The 18,017-nt window shown below is 43.2% G+C and overlaps 1 protein-coding gene across 2 annotated transcripts in view; it reads right to left on the bottom strand.

Annotated features, from left to right (window-relative positions):
- The window catches only part of CAMTA1 (calmodulin binding transcription activator 1), a 3,052,768-nt gene that overhangs the window by 2,180,442 nt on the left and 854,309 nt on the right, over nt 1-18,017 (bottom strand). The gene's annotated exons all lie outside the window — the stretch shown is intronic.

The raw sequence follows: 18,017 nt of genomic DNA, 5'->3' as shown, positions 1-18,017 counted from the left end.
CTCCCAGGCCGCTGCCATGCAGTAACTGCAAACATTTAATGAACATCACCTTCAGCTGACCCCTTTCATGCGGTGACTGTTGACATTCACGGTACAACATCATCAGATGGCCACTGGACAGGACGATTTGATGAGAGCCCTCCAGTTCTTTGAAGAAGTGGGTAGAATTTCATATGGATACATTTGGAGTATATATAGTAGTCGGGGAAGTGAGATCTTTAAATAATGGGCCTTTACCTCTAATGGAGAGTGGGATAGCTTCACATGCCTACATGTCTTCCAGCACCATGCCTACGAGGGGTCCTATATTCAAGTCCTAGCATGGGGTCACTTGAAATGAACAATCATAAGTATTTGAAGCAGTCGCCAGCAGTATGCAACTTAGCATGCCATCCAGTTAAATGGCGATCGCCCTGGAGCAGCACATATGTGGACTTCTTTAACTTTGAGCCCGGATGCACCTCTATAGACATGTAGTTTGCGTAAGTCTCAGCCCAGACCACTATGACTTCTGGATATAGAGGAGCACATCATCTGCATAGAAGGAGACCCAACTTCAAAGCCCCATCACTTGAAACCTCAAACTTGTTTACTGCTTTGACTTGTCCAGCAGCCATTGAAATGACTGTGTTTCAGCAGCCGTTAGTGACTCCCATGTTATCCCTTGGTCAACAGAGATTCCTAAATATACATACTCGGAGACCAATTCAAGGTTGTGCTTGTTACGAACCCAAGACCTGTTGAGATATACTAAAAGTCTTGCTTTAATTTCTCACAAGGTCATTTTCACTACAATAAACTGATCAAGCAACAAGAGAACATGGAAGACCAATTGGAGAGCAGTGACATAGGGCTATGTCACAAGACTCGTATATCTCAATGATGTGTACACATCCCAGCATAGGAAGATTGGTTCAGTCAGATAAGAATTCTTGAATGGATCCAAAACCAACATATCATACCCACACTTTTACGTGGATATCCGGACACACTACCGACCAGTGATAACGCCTGGTTCAATAAGGCACGAGGAATGCATCATACCATCCTCAGATGACCTTGTTGAATGCAATGCCCAAATTGATCAATACATAAAATATCCTAGGAGCTTGTCTGATAATTGAATGCTTGGCCATCACAGAGAGAGCAAAAGTACCTTGAGTAGTGGAGGGTTGCCCATGAAAACCTGCATTAATTACCGAGTAAGTTAAATTTGAACAGCGAGTTGCAATGCATCCAATATTTCTGCATGTAAACTAATGCTACTATTGCACCCGTGCTGCAGTAATACTGAAGCCCTGCTGCGGTTCGGTGATAATGCCCTTGTTTGCTGGTGCCCCATTTCTTGATGCAAAGTTTCAGATGACCTGGCCTAGAGTCATCCCAGAACATTGCTACACATGCAGACATCCTATTAATGCGGCCATATGCTCACCCTTGCACATAAATTTGCCGCAAGTGCAGTGGCGGGGATTATATTTTTGTGACGATTAATAATATCACCAAAACCCCTCTGATTACGCCATCTGTCCAGGGCAGACAGGAAGGAATAGTTTCACAAATTTACAGTGGTTCATTAGTCGCAGTAATTTGGCTTTGGGGTGTCAGGAGAGAAAGAAATACAACAACATGCAACATTAACAGAAGTCACACCTATAAACTAATGTCGCACCAAGTCCTGGTCGACGAAATGTGATGTAGGAAGCTGAACAAACCTGCAAAAGTTGAGCATATATGTAAGCAAGTAATACAAAACCAGGGCTGCAATGTACAGACAGTTGTTGGGAAGCGAAAGGCAGGGAGTAGTAATGGTATTGTGCATTGATGGTATTGTGTAGTGAAAGTATTGTGAAGAGATGGTATTGTGTGTATTCTTTAATCACAGGAAAATTGGATGTTTGTCGTCTGTCGACTCCCCCTCCCCGTCCCACTGCTGCATCTGCATGGGCCATACCTGTTCCCATCCAACAAAGATCTACTAATTTGTTAGATTCTTTTTTAATCAAAAATACTACATTGCTGTAATCCACTAGCTACTATAATTTAACTTTTTGCAGTTCGCATCTTTGGGTCACTATTGCTATTTACTATAGGTCAGCTAGATAACATTGAGTAGGTACCCGTACATTATTAAACAGTGGTTAATTTGTAAAAAAGTAAGTGCTGGGGCTCTCATCAGGAGGCAGCTTGTACCAGTCCATTTCTCCTGTTAGCGCCGCCTAAAACTGAAAGTGGGGAGAGGATGTGGCATTATTGCCAGAACTGCTGACTTCAGACCTGGGGAACCAGGTTTGAGTCTCTGCGTCGGCTCAGCATCCTGTGATTCTGGGCAAATCACATAATCTCCCAGTGCCTACCATAAATGAATGTGAATGTTTCCTTAATTGGTGCTCATGAAAAGTGCCAGTGTTGATGATTAAGTGCCGGTGCTGAGCCCGGAAACCACCTGCTCAAATTAAGCACTGTTCTTAAACTAATTTTTACACTATAGTATTTCCGTAAATTGATAACATTATTCTGAAGAACAGTAACAGGAATTAGTATTCAAGACTGAGATTTAGGATAGTTATACAGACCATGTAGAGTCAAAACTATTTTGTGTTGACTCAGCCCCAGAAAAATGTACTCACCACATGTCGCAACGGGGCTGACTTCCCTGTGCCTCTTCACTACTTATAGAATGTTATCACTTACCGCACTGAGCGGTTCAACACCCACACCCTTTTACACTGTTATAAAATGTTCTGAATATTTTGAGTACATTAGTTTACATATTACTGTGGGCTCGAGCCCTTACTCCCTTTTTAGCTGCATTCATTGAGTTGCTACAATTATAAATCGATACGTTTCCCTAAATGTGAGGGTCTGCTAAGAAGGTCTTAGATAAGTCCCTAAGGAGGGTGTAACAAGGTAATGAGGGTTAGATGGCTGTTTCCATCGATGAATAGAAAATGAAAACTGCACAGTGAATTCCTTCAAATAGTGAATCCTGAGATGTTTCTGGGGTACTCAGTTACAATATTCAAGTGAAGAATATGTTTATTGTGTATTGACATTTTCTTTTTCGATTTTAATTTACCATGTTGATCTCATTAACAGAGATATCGTGTTATGTTATTGTTTGTCTATTTTTTTTACCTACTTGCAACCCATTCACACAGAGTAGTTTTTTTTATATATTTAGAGCCCTATCATATACACATCAACTCAAAATCTTATTCTTGTTTGGTAAAGCACAGAATATACACCTCATTCACAACTTGAATGAGTCCTCCACGTTGAATTTTCCTGGAAAAGATTGCAAATCCCTTCTCTTATGTGCATTGGGTAATGTAATTGCTCCCGGGTTTTTATTTGCAAACGAGTGAAAGATGGTCAACCAAGATCAGGTGAGGCCTTTCGCAAAGAGTAAATCGAAATATCCCGTCTCATTAAGATGGCAGCATATCAGGGCTGTTCGACGTGGAAAACAGCAGGTCTTATTTTGTATATCTTCATACAAAGGAAGGCAATTTGAACCCAATCTAAATTGGCCCAATCATTCATCCTCTCCTTGTTGGATAAATAACTGTAGAAGGTTTGTCACTGGTGCTTATCTCCCACACACACTGGCAGCGCTGTGAGGAATATATTGATGGTTACAGCAAAAGGGTATGTAGATCACCAAATCTGATAGGAGGCCTGAAAATGCGCAATTACAAGGCTCAACCTTATCTTTAAGGTTTCCATTCAAAACTTTTCTTCAGGCTTTTGTTTAGACTGAACTTTTCTTACCAAGTCGAGATGTTGGTCAGATCTAGGAGATCTTACATTTTTAGGAAATGGAAAGCCTGTAAGTGGCCCCAGTGCCACATTTAAGCATATTATGCGCATTACAACAATCACAACCTGGAAGGGATAGATAAAAAAATAAATCAGGCTGTATTTGTGCCTGTCATTGTTAATTTCTGCTTCTTAAAATGAGGCATGTAGTAAATTTATTCTACAAAGTGGTATATTTTGTCAGGCCAAACAGCAGATGGTAGATACCGGAATGATGTGCATGCAGTTCTAAACACAAACATTTTAATGTGCATAAATGGGAAGCAGAGCACCAGCCAATTATAAGATTTGACCAATCAAATTGATTGCGCTATTTACAAAGATGAGATTCTGCAGAGGTTGTCTGGGATAAGTCGCAGCAAGCGCATCAATAGCAAGGCGTACCTGTTAACTGTGTATAGAAGTATTTTTTAGTACTGAAAAGAACAATGCAATGCTACCAAAATACATATTTATGTTGCATGTTTAGCTATCTTTATTCAGAAAACAATATTTTAAAAAAAACTCATAATTCACTAAAAATATGTTACACCACTGAATTGTGTTTCAACTCTCTCAAAAGGTAATTCGATTAGTTACGCAGGTGATCGATGGGAATGGGATGCCAATGACCGTGTTCCTTTGTCTTAATTCTTGTTCACTACTTATAGCACTACGTAGTCCCTCATTTTGAAAATCTCTTGGAATAATCCAAGCAAATGATGGGTTTTGACCAAATCCCCTAGAGTTCCCCCTCATTCTACTCATGAATTTAAACGAAACTCAAAAATGTGAGTAATCAGCTGTAAATTATAACCTGGCCATTTCCAAAAGTAGTTTTCAAGTCTCACACGCCAAATAAATCATGCTTTTTTAACGACAACATGAATCGTTTGCAAGTCCCCACCTGCTGATTAACATATATTGCTTTGTTTACTAATGCACTGAATGTATTGCTCTTTATAAGCATTTCCCTGCTTGCAAAAAGAAGGTTTTATGCTATAGACTAACCCAAATAAAGCCATGCAATGTAAAAATGACATAATTTGCCCAATGGCCGAGTATGGTCATATCGGCTTCTGGTGACATTTACAAGCTTTTTTGGATCCATTACAAGTTTAGTTACAACACCAATTTGTGCCCGTAACAGAAGGTTCCCGCTTAATCGGGATTAGGAGTAATGCTGGAACATCCTTTGCCAGATATTTCAACCTGGACATTTCACCTGCTGAAATCAGATAAATTGTTCAGTGGTGAAGCAGAGGAAATGGCAAAACATGCAGAAGTCACTGCAGAACCATAGATTCTTGTCTGTTATTCTCCATTTCCCAGGGGCAAGCTCCTAACTTCTGATATTCATACAGAAGCAATATGAGTCTGCCTAAAGGTAGCTCCAGCTGGTTCTCAGAGATGTCTTTCATTCTAAGGGTTTGAGCATTTTTTCCCAGGGCAAGATGTATCATGATGGAAAGCAAAAACTTCTTCTGCATTGTATTAGACAATTTAATCATCAGTTGAAGCACTGAGGCAGGGCCCTATCTGTCCAGGCCTCAAGCTCTGGAAAGCTGTGCACCCAAGACTGAGGGCAAACCAAACCACATGCACTGCAGGTAAAACCTTTAAATAGAATGGTTACAACTTGCCTGGATCTGAGATGCTTGCATGTGGGGTGCGATCGGTGCCAGCCTTGGGCATGGGCGAGCTGGGCCCAGGCCCGGGGCATCAATATTCGAGTGGGCAAGCAGCTGCCTGATTTAATGTTATAAAAGAGAAATATAGGTAGTAGTGTCCCTAAAGATAGGGAAGAACGGCACACCACACTGATTAGAAGTAATAACTAAAATACATAAAGTTAAGGCGTCAAAAATAGGAGGAAATCAATAATGATTGTAAGGTGCTCACAGCTTCAATTAATGTCCACTACCTAGGGACATCATCCATATGTGCAAGACATACATACATTGATTATTGCAAGTGTAGAAGACTTAAATGGCACTCCCACACAATATACGGGTTAAATACCCCATTTAATGTTATGCAAGCCGCAGTTTATCCATCCCACTTGGGTCCCATTAAAGACTTTGGAATTAGCCCTTAATGTACCCCAACGTAATTGTTAGCACCCCATCAACCCTCTGCTCTCCTCCCATCTTCCGCACACCTCCTGCCATCACACCCCAATGACCCACACAGCCCCCACAACCAAATTTTCTTTTCGCCCATCTCGCTGTCCTGGTAAATCCAACTTAAGGCCGGCCCTGGGTGCGCTCAAAGAATATCGGTTTATTTTCCACAATTTAATAATCGCACCCCAACATCCCCCTCAACTGATTCTGGTGCTCATACAGTGCTCTGAAGTAAAAAAAAAAAAAACACAAAACACAAACAACTACTAAATATCTGAATTAAGATCTGTGAGCTTGGAGTGTGCTGAAACTAAATATTTACTGATTCAACTATAGACGGTGTCCAGTCATCTCTTCCAAAATGTATACGACTCCATGAGTATTATTACCTACCACTCGAAAGTGCATGCACACTTTTAAAATCGCTTTACACTAAGGCTGCAAAATGAATGCTAATCTCTTATGGGCCAAAAACATTACTGAGGTATTCTGAAAGCATGAGACCAAAGGTTAGGTATCTAAAAAAAATCACCCCAACCCTCAGATAAAATTAAAGTCACTTGATAAACCTGTTACCTGTTATTACTTTTGACTGCAGGCATCTACAGAAAATCCAAAATGCACAGGCAATTTTTTAATCCATGATGTAAATCAAAGTGGCCCCTTCATTTCCATGAACAATAGGGTCGGAAACTATTGCCAAATGAAGAATAAAAGACCCCGATGTCAGGGTGTCTCGTTCACACTTTCCATATCGTTTCGTAAAACTGTTACAGTTTTTTTTGTTTTTTTACTCTGAAGGCAGCTGTTCCCATCAATGACATGAGAGAATGTACAACCAGCCTAAACTATCACACACGGAATCAGAGACTATGCTGAGGGCATACTGTATAAAAGGGCGGACACCCTTATCAGCCACAGCCCTAGAAATGCAAAAATCCATAAAATAGAGAAGGAACTGAAATTGTGGACTTCCATCAGTGGCTCAGATGGTGTCCTGCACGAATATGAATATGATGTGCAAGACTGGAAACCTAACTTGTTTACAAATTTTCTTCTAGAGGCTCTTTCCAGTCATGCTTAGACTTCTTAGTCTGCTGACATGAGAACCCTTCCAATGTCTAGAAAATACCCAAACACCAACCTCTGAGTACTATTCATGAACCAATGTATCTCACGTTGACCATTATTCGGTTTTACTGCTTGCTGCTTCATGGCTGCTGTTTTCTGGTCGCCACTGTTGCGGTCATGACTGTTTGCAGCGGTCCATAGGTCTAACATAAGCCCCCCACAATCCCTGCAGTGTGGGTTGGGTCCTTGAACTCACGTCAATGTGCACGGGTGGCCGACCCTGGCCTAAGGGCTCCTGACTGGGTCCGAAGCGCGGGGGGCCCCCCTCCATGCACTTTGCAGGGGCCCCCCTAAAGTCTTGTTACGCCACTGCAGCAGTCAGAGCTAAATTTGTGCAGGTGGTTGCAGGTGGTGGGCACCAGCTATCACTTCTGGAGGGTGGGCCTACCAGAGGACAAAATGGGGGGAAACAGACGAAGAGAAAGGCGGGAGAACTGTGACAATGGAAGAATGCAGGGATGCACAACAAAGTCAAGAGTGTAAAGGGACAAGAAGGGCAGATGTGAGAAAGAAGCATGAGGTGGAATCAACACTAGACAGCCATTCAGCATCCCAGACATTTTTCAGAACTGATGGCAGGCACCTTTGAAAAATGTTGAGTCCCTACACTTATTTTTTAGTTTTTATATTTTATTTTTATTGTTAACAAATTAAGCACTGCCTTTATTTAGCTCATGTAGGCTCAGCCTAGTTCTATCAAAAGCACGCCAGTGTGCCGCAGTACAATGTAAAACTGTAAATAAATATCTTTTTATATAAAACAACCAATGTTTCTCTCAATGACATCTTCTCCAAGCCACCTATATTTTCTCCCCTTTTCACCAATTATTTTAGTTTTTAACTGAATAAGTAGATTAATTATTCTGAAAAATTATTACATATCAATCTGTTGGGCCATTTATACCACAGACGTGCCTATGTATCCACATTGCAGAAAGCCAGGTAATATTTCCCTTGTAAATTACAATAGACAATAGAGTTAATGGACCCCCTTGCTCATGTTAATGAAGCGCTGCCCTTTCACTGACATCACTTAGCGCAAATATGAAAATCAGATGCGAGGGCAATGCATCAAGCTTTAAAATATGAAAGAAAAGTAATTAAGAACGAAAACGCACACACTAATGAATGAGCAAACCTTCTCTACAGCTAACACAAAGCTGGCTTCTCCTCTGCAACTCTGTAGCTATTCACAAACCTTGTAAACTGTGCCGCCGTGATTATGAGGTCAACACAGCCCCTCTGTGATTTACACCCTGGCATTCCCTCCAGGGGTGCATCTATTATGCATAACGCAATCCTGTTGGTTTCAAATCAGGCGTCTGTAATACGATTTTTATGCACAGCAGGTTTACAAGAACTTTCTGGGTGGTAATGTATAGATGATATGCCCCAGTCGGGATAGCAATGCAGTACTTTTCTTCTCGCACAAAGGGAAGCCGCGCATCCTTTACCTCATCTGTGACGATGCATGTGCTGTTACTTTGCCTCCTACTGCAAATGCTGCGTATGCATGAGTATCTTAATTCAAATGAATTCAATATAGAAGAAATAAAGTACCCCCTGTTGTACATTGTAAGGATATTGCAAGTCACAGAGGAGTTCCATAACCATATAGAGCATGTGTACTCACAAACTTTCTCTCGGGGGCCAAATTTACAGTGTGGTTTGTGGCCGAGGGCCGCACCGGTGGGGGAGGGGTCAGAGGGGGAGGGGCGGGGCTAAAGCAAAAACAAATTTGACCATGAGGTTGAGCACAGGTCCCTGCAGCAGACGCCTTCGTCCACTGAGGCACCAGACCCAGCATACACAGATCTCTCTCTCTCTCCCTCTCCCCCCTCCCTCCCCCTCCCCCTTTCCCTCCCTCTCTCCCACTCCCTCCCCCTTTCCCTCTCCCTCCCTGTCTCTCTCCCTCCCTGTCTCTCTCCCTCCCTGTCTCTCTCCCTCCCAGTCTCTCTCCCCCTGTCTCTCTCCCTGTCTCCCTCCCTCCATCGCCCTCCCTCCATTGCCCTCCCTCCGTTGTCCTCCCTCCCCTCTCTGTCTCCCTTCCTCCCCCTCTGTCTCCCCTCCTCCCCCTCTGTCTCCCTCCTCCCCTTCTGTCGCCCTCCCTCTGTCGCCCTCCCTCTGTCGCCCTCCCTCTGTCACCCTCCCTCTGTCGGCCTCCCTCTGTCGGCCTCCCTCTGTCGGCCTCCTCTCTCCGTCTCCCTCCCTCTCCCTCCATCTCCCTCCCTCCATCTCCCTCCCTCCGTCTCTCTCTCTCTGTCTCCCTCCCTCTATCTCTCCCTGTCTCTCTCCCTCCCTCTCCCTCTCTCCCTCTGTCTCCCTCCCTCAGTCTCCCTCCCTCCCTCCCTCTGTCTCCCTCCCTTTGTCTCCCTCCGTCTGTCTCCCTCCCTCCCTCCCTCTGTTTCCCTCCCTCCCTCTGTCTCCCTCCATCTCCCTCTCCCTCCCTCTCCCTCCCTCTGTCTCCCTCCCTCTATCTCTCCCTGTCTCTCTCCCTCTGTCTCTCTCCCTCTCCCTCTGTCTCTCTCCCTCTGCCTCCGTCTCCCTCGCTCTCTCCCTCTCTGCCTCTCTCTGTCTCCCTTCCTCTGCCTCCCTCTGTCTCCCTCTCGCTCCCTCACCCTCTGTCATCTCACCCTGTGTGTGTGTCAGCCCTCAGCCGGGGCTGAGACAGCTTCCCAGCGCGCACACACACAGCCACACTGAGGCAGCTTCCCAGCGCTCACACACAGCCCCACCCGAGTACTTCACAGGTCGTTAAAAGACCATTTACATGTTAAAGCTTTGTTGTATTTCACCTCTTAGGCCCCTGCAGCTCCACTTTGACAATCACTGGTATCCCCCGGCCCCCACAGAGCAGAGTCTCAGTGTCCGGGCTGCTGCACCGGACACTCTGACAGTGTTAGCTAACATTATTTAATTTTATTTAAAAACACATGCAGGATGTCTGCAAGGTCCGCGGGCTGCCGAGGTAGGCTTGCCGGGCCGCTGGCGGCCCGCGGGCCGTACTATGAGTAACCCTGATATAGAGGAACGAGGCCGAAGGCCGAGTTCCTTTATAAGGTTAAGAAACTTTGAGGTGAATTGCAATATCATGATAATGTATGCATGGGGTACTTTATCCCATATAATACATGGTTACATCATCACCTTTCCCACAAACTACTTAAAACCTTGGTGCACAGATCTTACACATGAAAGAGCAAGCATGTCTGCAAACATGAAGAATAAAAATAAAATCTAATGTGGAAATTTAAACACATCAAAAGACTGTTAGACATTTGTTGCAAACTGATATTAGAAACGGTTCAATGGAAGTCAGTTTAAAAAAAATGCTGCAGTAGCTCAGAATGTGTAGAAACAAGCAGAAAGATTCTAGCTTTTCCCTTACTACCCAAGGATTGCCAAAAATAAACTTGCTCTCAGGTTGACCTTGTAAGCTAGAAAAATAGAGCAGAAGAAAGAAAAGCAATGCTAAGTTTTCATTACTAAATGGCTGCTTCAATTATGATCTGTGACCTGACCTACCTTTCACCTCAGCTGCTGGCTCTGGCAGAAGGCACTGTGATCTGTGAACAATTGTAATAACTTATAATAGTCCAGTTCAGATGCCTTTCCTTTATAACTGATGACTGGGTTTGTCACAAATTGCGGATTATAAAGAAATTAGAGACATGCGAATACAGGGGTTACAGAATTCCGCCCATTATAAAGCTCATAATCCCACAGAGGACAATAAAGTGCTAAAACTGGAGTATCCTATGCTGTGGTACAGTTTGATATTGACATTTACATAGCACTTACTTCCCTTGATGAGGCACAGTAGTACTTTTACTTTATTGCCTTTTAATAGCAAAGTCATAAAAGATGAGTTTGAACACCTTTGGGGACAATGGTTTAATGTCAGTGTTCACACCCATCCACCTTTGTGTTGAAGTTCATACATGTAAAGAAGTGGGCTCTTATCCGCTTAACCTCTTCAGTGCCCATGACGAGATAGTCTCGTCATGGAGCACGGTTGCGCTGTGCCCATGACGAGACTATCTCGTCATGAACCCCACCCACTAGTGCAACGCCCGGCACAGGAGGGGGAAAGGACGTGGCACTGAAGGGGTTAATCGTCATAAATTGTTTGATTCTGTACCTATGGTAGATGGAGCTCTGCTGTGAATGAGTCGCACTAACTTGAGTCACACCTACTGTAAGCTTCTGGCAAAAGGATTTTGGGTGATAACCGCCGGTGGCCATCTTTTGAAATAGGGCACGCTGAGGTGCAGCTCTGATGCAACACTCTATGACATTAATATACAGACACACATGGGTGAGCTGAGCTAAGAAGACTACTCTCTGACTCTCATTGGTATCTGTGCAGAGGTGGTCACTGCAAATGGACTCTGAATAAATTGGTTATGGCCTGTGCAGGCCTTATAAGTACACCTGGGTGGAATGTAAAGTTGGTGTAATTCACATAATTTCGGGAACTAAGTGTTGTGTGAAATTCCTAAAATAATGCCATTAAGCCATCTTGCATAATTACACCACCATTTGCACTAAAACTATAGCACAGGAGCACGGAAACAACACGAACAATCGGGAAAACAAGTGGCTGTGGTTTGCAGCATTTGTGTTTTTTAAGCTACAATATAGAGCTAAACGATGGAGTTACATTTTGCATAATTATGTGGAATTTCAAGTAGCTCTCATAAATCTTTGTGTAATTACTTGAAAAGCAAATCAAGTGAATTTTGAGCCCTACTTATAACTTGTAGAGCATCCAAAAATACCCCTTTTCGATTTGATAAACGTGAAAGTCTATAGTGCTTCACTGTGATTACACTTTGGGCGAAAAGTATGCAAAATGCTAATTTTAGATTGGCTCAATTTAGAAAATATGGTTAATGTGACTTTTTCTATGTTTAAAAGGGTCCTAAGCACAAATAAAATATCTGTTTGATCCATTTGCACTCCTTCATGTACTTTGGTTTCTGCAATATTTCACTAGGCCTGTCTTAATGAGATGTGGATTTTGAACTGCCTAGCTAGGCCAAGTAAACTATACTGCTGGCCTCGTTTCATCCCAGGAAGCAATACCTTAAGGATGTTACTCAGCCTAACATGTATGCTTCATACCACAGAACAAAATGGAGAGGTGCACTCTCATTGCATTAGACCTCTTATAGGCGTTTGACACACTGGAATTGGGGTAGATGTTGATGGTATTGGAGGGCATGTGCTTCGGTCATTACTTCCTAAGCTACTATACACGGAACCCACAGCAAGAGCGAAAACCGGAGGCTTTGTCTGTGAAAAAGGTACTATAAAGTGAGCACCAAGCAGGGGTGTCCTCTGTTCCCTCACTATTTGCAATCAGGAGGCTTATACATGAACTCATACAAGGCTGGAGCAGAAAAGTGAGTGTGAATAATCACACTATGCTGATGTACGCTGATGGCATGCTGGTGTATTTTAGTCACCCTCAGGAGGAAGCCCCTCTTCTCTTACATGAGCTAGACATTTTGGGCAGTGCCAAGTCTGCAAACTGAATGGGGTAAATCAATGATGTTTCTATTGATGTTAGTGGATCAGGCAGCAATATTCCTTCCAGACTTGGAGGTTGGAGGGAAAACAAAAACAACAGTTACTTAGGAATTTAGGTGGCTCACACAGCAGACATTCTATAGTCTCTTGGTATAGGCTAAGTCAAAGAGGGACTAACCTCATAGATTCAGTTTTCAAACTCCCTCCCATCAACAATAGTACGCATTGCCCAAGAAAAGTTGGTTTTCTACCTAGATACCTAAAATTGTTACAAAACATGTGTCACATCCAGAGAGAAACATTCACAGATTTAGATTGGTTTTTAATGTCTCTTGTGTGAGCTGGGAAAAGAAGCAAAGTCAAAATAGAAAAAAAGAAGTTGAATTAGGAAGAATGTGAAATGGTCACTGTATCTTGTGGAAGGAAGGCTGCAAATGTGGTCCACTCCCTTACTGGTATAGGATACCTAAGACAGTCAGTATGCCTACTGTCTTTAAAATTGTCCATGGCTGCCCTTAAGAGCTATACCAAGGACATAGATTACATTTTAGTGATAAAAAAAACATTGGTTTTCTAATCCCTTCATCCCCGATACCGTTCCTAAAATCAATCTTCTGTTCAGGACTGTGGTTCTACGCTTCCATTTGGTTCCTGTTGGCTATTTCCCTAATACGTCACGGCGAATGGGAAGGCCAGCATTCCTTTGATATCAGGTGGATTGGTTTTACCATGATGCCAACAGCATGCTGACACATTAACTCCGTTCCTGTAGACGTTAAGGGGCTCAAGTTCCCGGCACCTGGAATTATGTGGCAAGGGAGTGACAAATTATTGTCAGTTCAGTCAATTATACAGGAAGAAAAGGCAATCTGTGTGTCACCATGGGGCACATTCTTTTGCAGTATTATTTCTCCAGTCTGTCATTTTAACACATTAATGCTGTCGGGCACAAATTTTCACATCATTAGCTTCATTTTAATACCTCGACACAGCAACTGACAGGTGATACGTTAACCATTGCAGAGGGGCTGCAACACTGCCTGTACATTATGCAGCAGATGGTGGATTCTTCAACGAGTAAATCAATAAGTACTTGGAAATACCATGGCTGCTGAATCACATAATTCTAGTAGCCCTACTCAAGAAACACACACACACGCTGCAAGACTAAACATGTATACCATCAACCGCACAGAGGTCAACAAATCAAAGTCGAAACTGGTCAACGGTATTTAGATAGAAAAATGAAAAAGCTGTTTACTAGTTTGCACCACGTATAGTAGTATATTTGGCATATCCATCTATGGAAGATAGCTTATTGGTACAGCACTTGATGCTGAGATCCCCACTGGATGGAATCCTATCAAATACAGTGCTTTGAAGCTGCAAACATTCACAATCCTTTATTAAAAATGATCAACCTATATCTGCCAATGAGAATACTCATAGTATGGAACAGGCAAAGGCATATAGTCTTATACTTTTACACGTTGCGTATATATAAGCTGCTGCATTTAGTTTCATAACAAACACATCCATAAAAGAACGATGACCTATATTCATCGTTGATCTTTTATTGGATATAAGATTTATCTTTCCCCGAGCAAGGTTAAAAAAAGAAAGGATTTTAGAAGATCATTCTGGAGGGCATCATTAATCAAGGAGCGGGACAGGCCAATGGAGAACCGTGTTTCACCTGTGCATACTTCTATACAGGTCTTCCTTCCGAACACATTTATCAACTAGGTCAGCATAAGTATGAAAGCACAGGAAGCTATTAAGCGTTTACGCTGGCACATGATGTAGTCGAGGATTTATAAATGCATCTGCTCCGCACAAGGATCTTATGCTCTGCAGAGCTCTAGAAGTAGAGGTAAGTAAGAAGGTACTTGCTATGTTTGAAAACGTTCTCAGATGTAGTAAATAATAATTTAAAGGTTTCAGAGCTCTAAATTGTGTGTTTTTCATTACATGATCAATTTCTCTACATTTCCTTAAGGACCATCTCGTTTCGGGAAGCAAACATGAAACTCATCTTGTGAAGACTAAGAACCCTATATTGCCAAAATCAAGTCAGCTGTTCCCAAATAAATAACTTTAGTGCATGGTCACAGTTATTTCAGAGATGAAATCTGGCCTTGACAGACACACTGAATCCTTATACACACCCCATCTTTCAATTCTAGGAATCCTGCAAGTGCTTCTTGACTTAACAGTCTGCCATTCTTAATTTCAGGCCTACCTTCTAGAATTCCCTATTATTATAATGTAAGGCCATGTGCAAAGGTCCTCCAGTCCAGAAAGTTGCTTTCTCCAAATCATAATTTTCTAAGATACATAAAACTCACTATGACTTTCACACCAGTTGCTTTCTGGAGGCCTAGTGTTGATATGTGGGTCGATAAGTTGCATTCCATTTCCCTGGATCCACTGTGTCGCCAGGCCACTGTGACATCAGGCTTCCCATCAAGGCCCTATCTAGTACTCTCCATTAGAGCCATGTTTTCTGTCAGGGGGAGCCTATGTACAATAAATAATGAAACAGCTACAAATAGTGAAGTCCCAGCTTAAATCAAGAAAGTAACATAATCTCCTTTGCAAAAAAAACTGTCAAAGGACCTGGAAGAATTGTCCAGTTCAGGGATGATTTCCCTTCTGAACATAATGTCTAAGGATCTAGAAAAAATTGGAAGAGCGCCACAATACTTCATGACGAAGCACGTCTGTTCAGATTACCGTCAGCTGGGTTCCACCGCAGGCATGGATTGGAGTCCACTCGATTCTTGGCTCAGGACAACCTGAACACATAGTCTGTTCAGGTCAGTGGTGACCCCACTTGAATACCAGTGTGCAAATAATTTCTGTAATGCCTACAATGGCCTTATTCTTATAAATCTTTCAGCTGAATTTAACAGAGCAATCCTTTGATTCTTCTGGGGTTCGCATTGAGCTGAGATGGAGATGCTCTCCTCGTCTGCGTATTATCTGACCTGTTGCATTGGTGTTGTTTCGTCTCATTGGATCTGTGTACTACGATGAACAAATCGTTTCTCACGGCATGTCCCAACGGGGATCGTTAAAATCCCCTGTTCCCATCAATGTCTAGGTTTAGCCACTAACTACGCGGATCCATTCCTGACAGGTCTAACCTGTCATACTGACGGGCAATGTTTTACGCTTTGAACCGCTGTTAAACACACAAGGCCCACTACTGGCAGAGACTAAAGAAAAAAGTAAGGAATGTGACTTGAGAAAAAAACAGGGCTTTTAGAGATTCGTTCATTAACTTTCTCTTTTGTTACCTTGATAAATCTTCAGACCAGGATTGGCAAGGACCCTGCCAGATGTACAAAAGCAGCCTGGTTAGCAGCTTTTAAGGTTGGCGACCCCTAACTGACGTCACTGATGGTGGACAGCAATGCTGTGGCAGAACCTCTCATCTCATAAGCAATATCCTGTGGGAAGCCCCAATAAAAAGTAACTTCCTTCACAGAGTTCAACAGACAGTTTCTTCCAGCCCCAGGACGCCGCCAAGGAAGAACATAAAAATGTAGATTTCTCCAGGGTATGCCCAGGCATGGGTCCCTTGCTCACTTTGCACTGGATTCAAGCTAGCCTGAAGATCGCTCCATCCATCATCTCCTTGTGTTTTTCCGCTTTCTCCAAGGTAAACAAGATGCCTGATCAGCCCATTGCAGCTCTCCCCCACCCCACCCCTCCCCCGTCCATATCTATATAATATGATGCTCAGAGCACATACAAACGTCTATAAACCGGCGTTGGAGTCAGGGCCAACTTAAGAGCATCAAATGCCCTGGGGCAAAGCAGTGCACTGGGCCTGTCTACACAACCACACACAGGAATAAAAATGTTTAATGGAACATTAGTGTTAAATTCTGATCTGCATAAGGCCCCTATGCTCGTGGGTACCCCAGGCAGTTGGCCAACATGCCCATGCATTAAGACAACTCTGGTTGAAGTTGCACATTACACCCAGAGAACACTTCAAGTAATCAGGACTCAACTGATTGGACCATTCAGCACCAAAAACACTTGTCTATGACAGATATCAGAATTAGAAAAATAATTACGGATAAACAGAACGCAAAACCTTGCTTGCATCCACTGCGGCTTGATTGAGTCGTTTCACGCATTCTGCAATGCAATAAGCTCCCAAGTTTGGAAACAGGACTGTCAAATTGAGTAAGGCTTTCAGAAAACCAGCATTGCCGGGAAGTCTGGGAATCCCTTAAGTAAATGCCTGGATCATATTTTACATTCATTAGCACAGAATGTAATTTAGCCTTGTCAATAGGCTTTTATGGAGATTTCTATTCACAGGGACCGTGCTTGAGTCGCTTTGCTCAATGTGTCAGGGTGGCTCTCTTAAAGAACAGCAGTGCTCCAGCACATTGACTTGTCGCTTGTCACATTTAATCGGCAATATTTTGCTCGCTAATCTAATAGAAACGTACAGAAAATTAATGAAAATGTCACTTTTTAAACAAAGAACCAGGCATCTCAATGTGACGTTCTACTATCACTGTCATTCATAATTAATCAGGTGTGAAGCGGCAGGAGAGTGTACCAACCACAGATGTCATATAGAGGGTGGCGGCTGGTATCCATGACTTGCCCTTGGGTACCGCTGTCACTGACCTTGCCAGCTCTGGTCTCAGAGGTCATGAAGGCAGCAGGGAAAATTGATACTTGTATAGCGCACTACTCACCCGCAAGGGTCTCAAGGCGCTTGTACAAATACCACTGTGGAACCCATCCCAGCTGTCCCTTTGAGGTGTCCACTCCTGGGCACCCCCAAGGTGGAGGCCAGGCATCCTTAGCGTTGTGGGGGCCGTTGTGGAGATTAAGCAAGCTATTGCCCAGAGTTGCAGAGTGGGACTCCATGATTGGAATAGGCACCAAGGCGAGAATTGTCAGGTCCGTGGAATTTTGAGCCCAAGACCCACCGAGGCGGGGAATTGAACCCTGGTCCCGGGCCAGACCTCTGCATCAGGGTCTGCCGCTCTAACCATTGAGCCACACTTCTCCACAGACACTGCACAGGGCCCTAACAGTCTTGCTTTCTTTCCAAAGTTTTCACTCTTTCCCTATCCTCTCAGCAAGAATTGGGAGGCTGTAGAGGGGCTAAGGATTGAACAAGGGCTATCAGCTGTCAGAGTGTCGGGTGTCAGTTTCGCCACCCCTGGCATGTTGGTGAATTGACGCTCATGTCCCCAACAGGTCTTGGATTCATATGCACACACATCCATTGATTTGCGAGTAACTATGCTAAATTTGGTTGGAATGTTTTTCTTTTCTATTTTAGTTTTTTGCACTTTTGTGTAGTCCCTTCACACAGTCACCCAGTGAGGAGCCAATGGCAGGAAAACATGATGAAAACCACTGCTAACAGTTCATTTTCAG

This window comes from Triturus cristatus, chromosome 1_2, assembly GCF_964204655.1.
Source record: "Triturus cristatus chromosome 1_2, aTriCri1.1, whole genome shotgun sequence".
Classification (NCBI taxonomy): Eukaryota; Metazoa; Chordata; class Amphibia; order Caudata; family Salamandridae; genus Triturus; species Triturus cristatus.
Note: the sequence above shows the minus strand (reverse complement) of the source record. Positions and strands in the feature narration are given on the sequence as shown.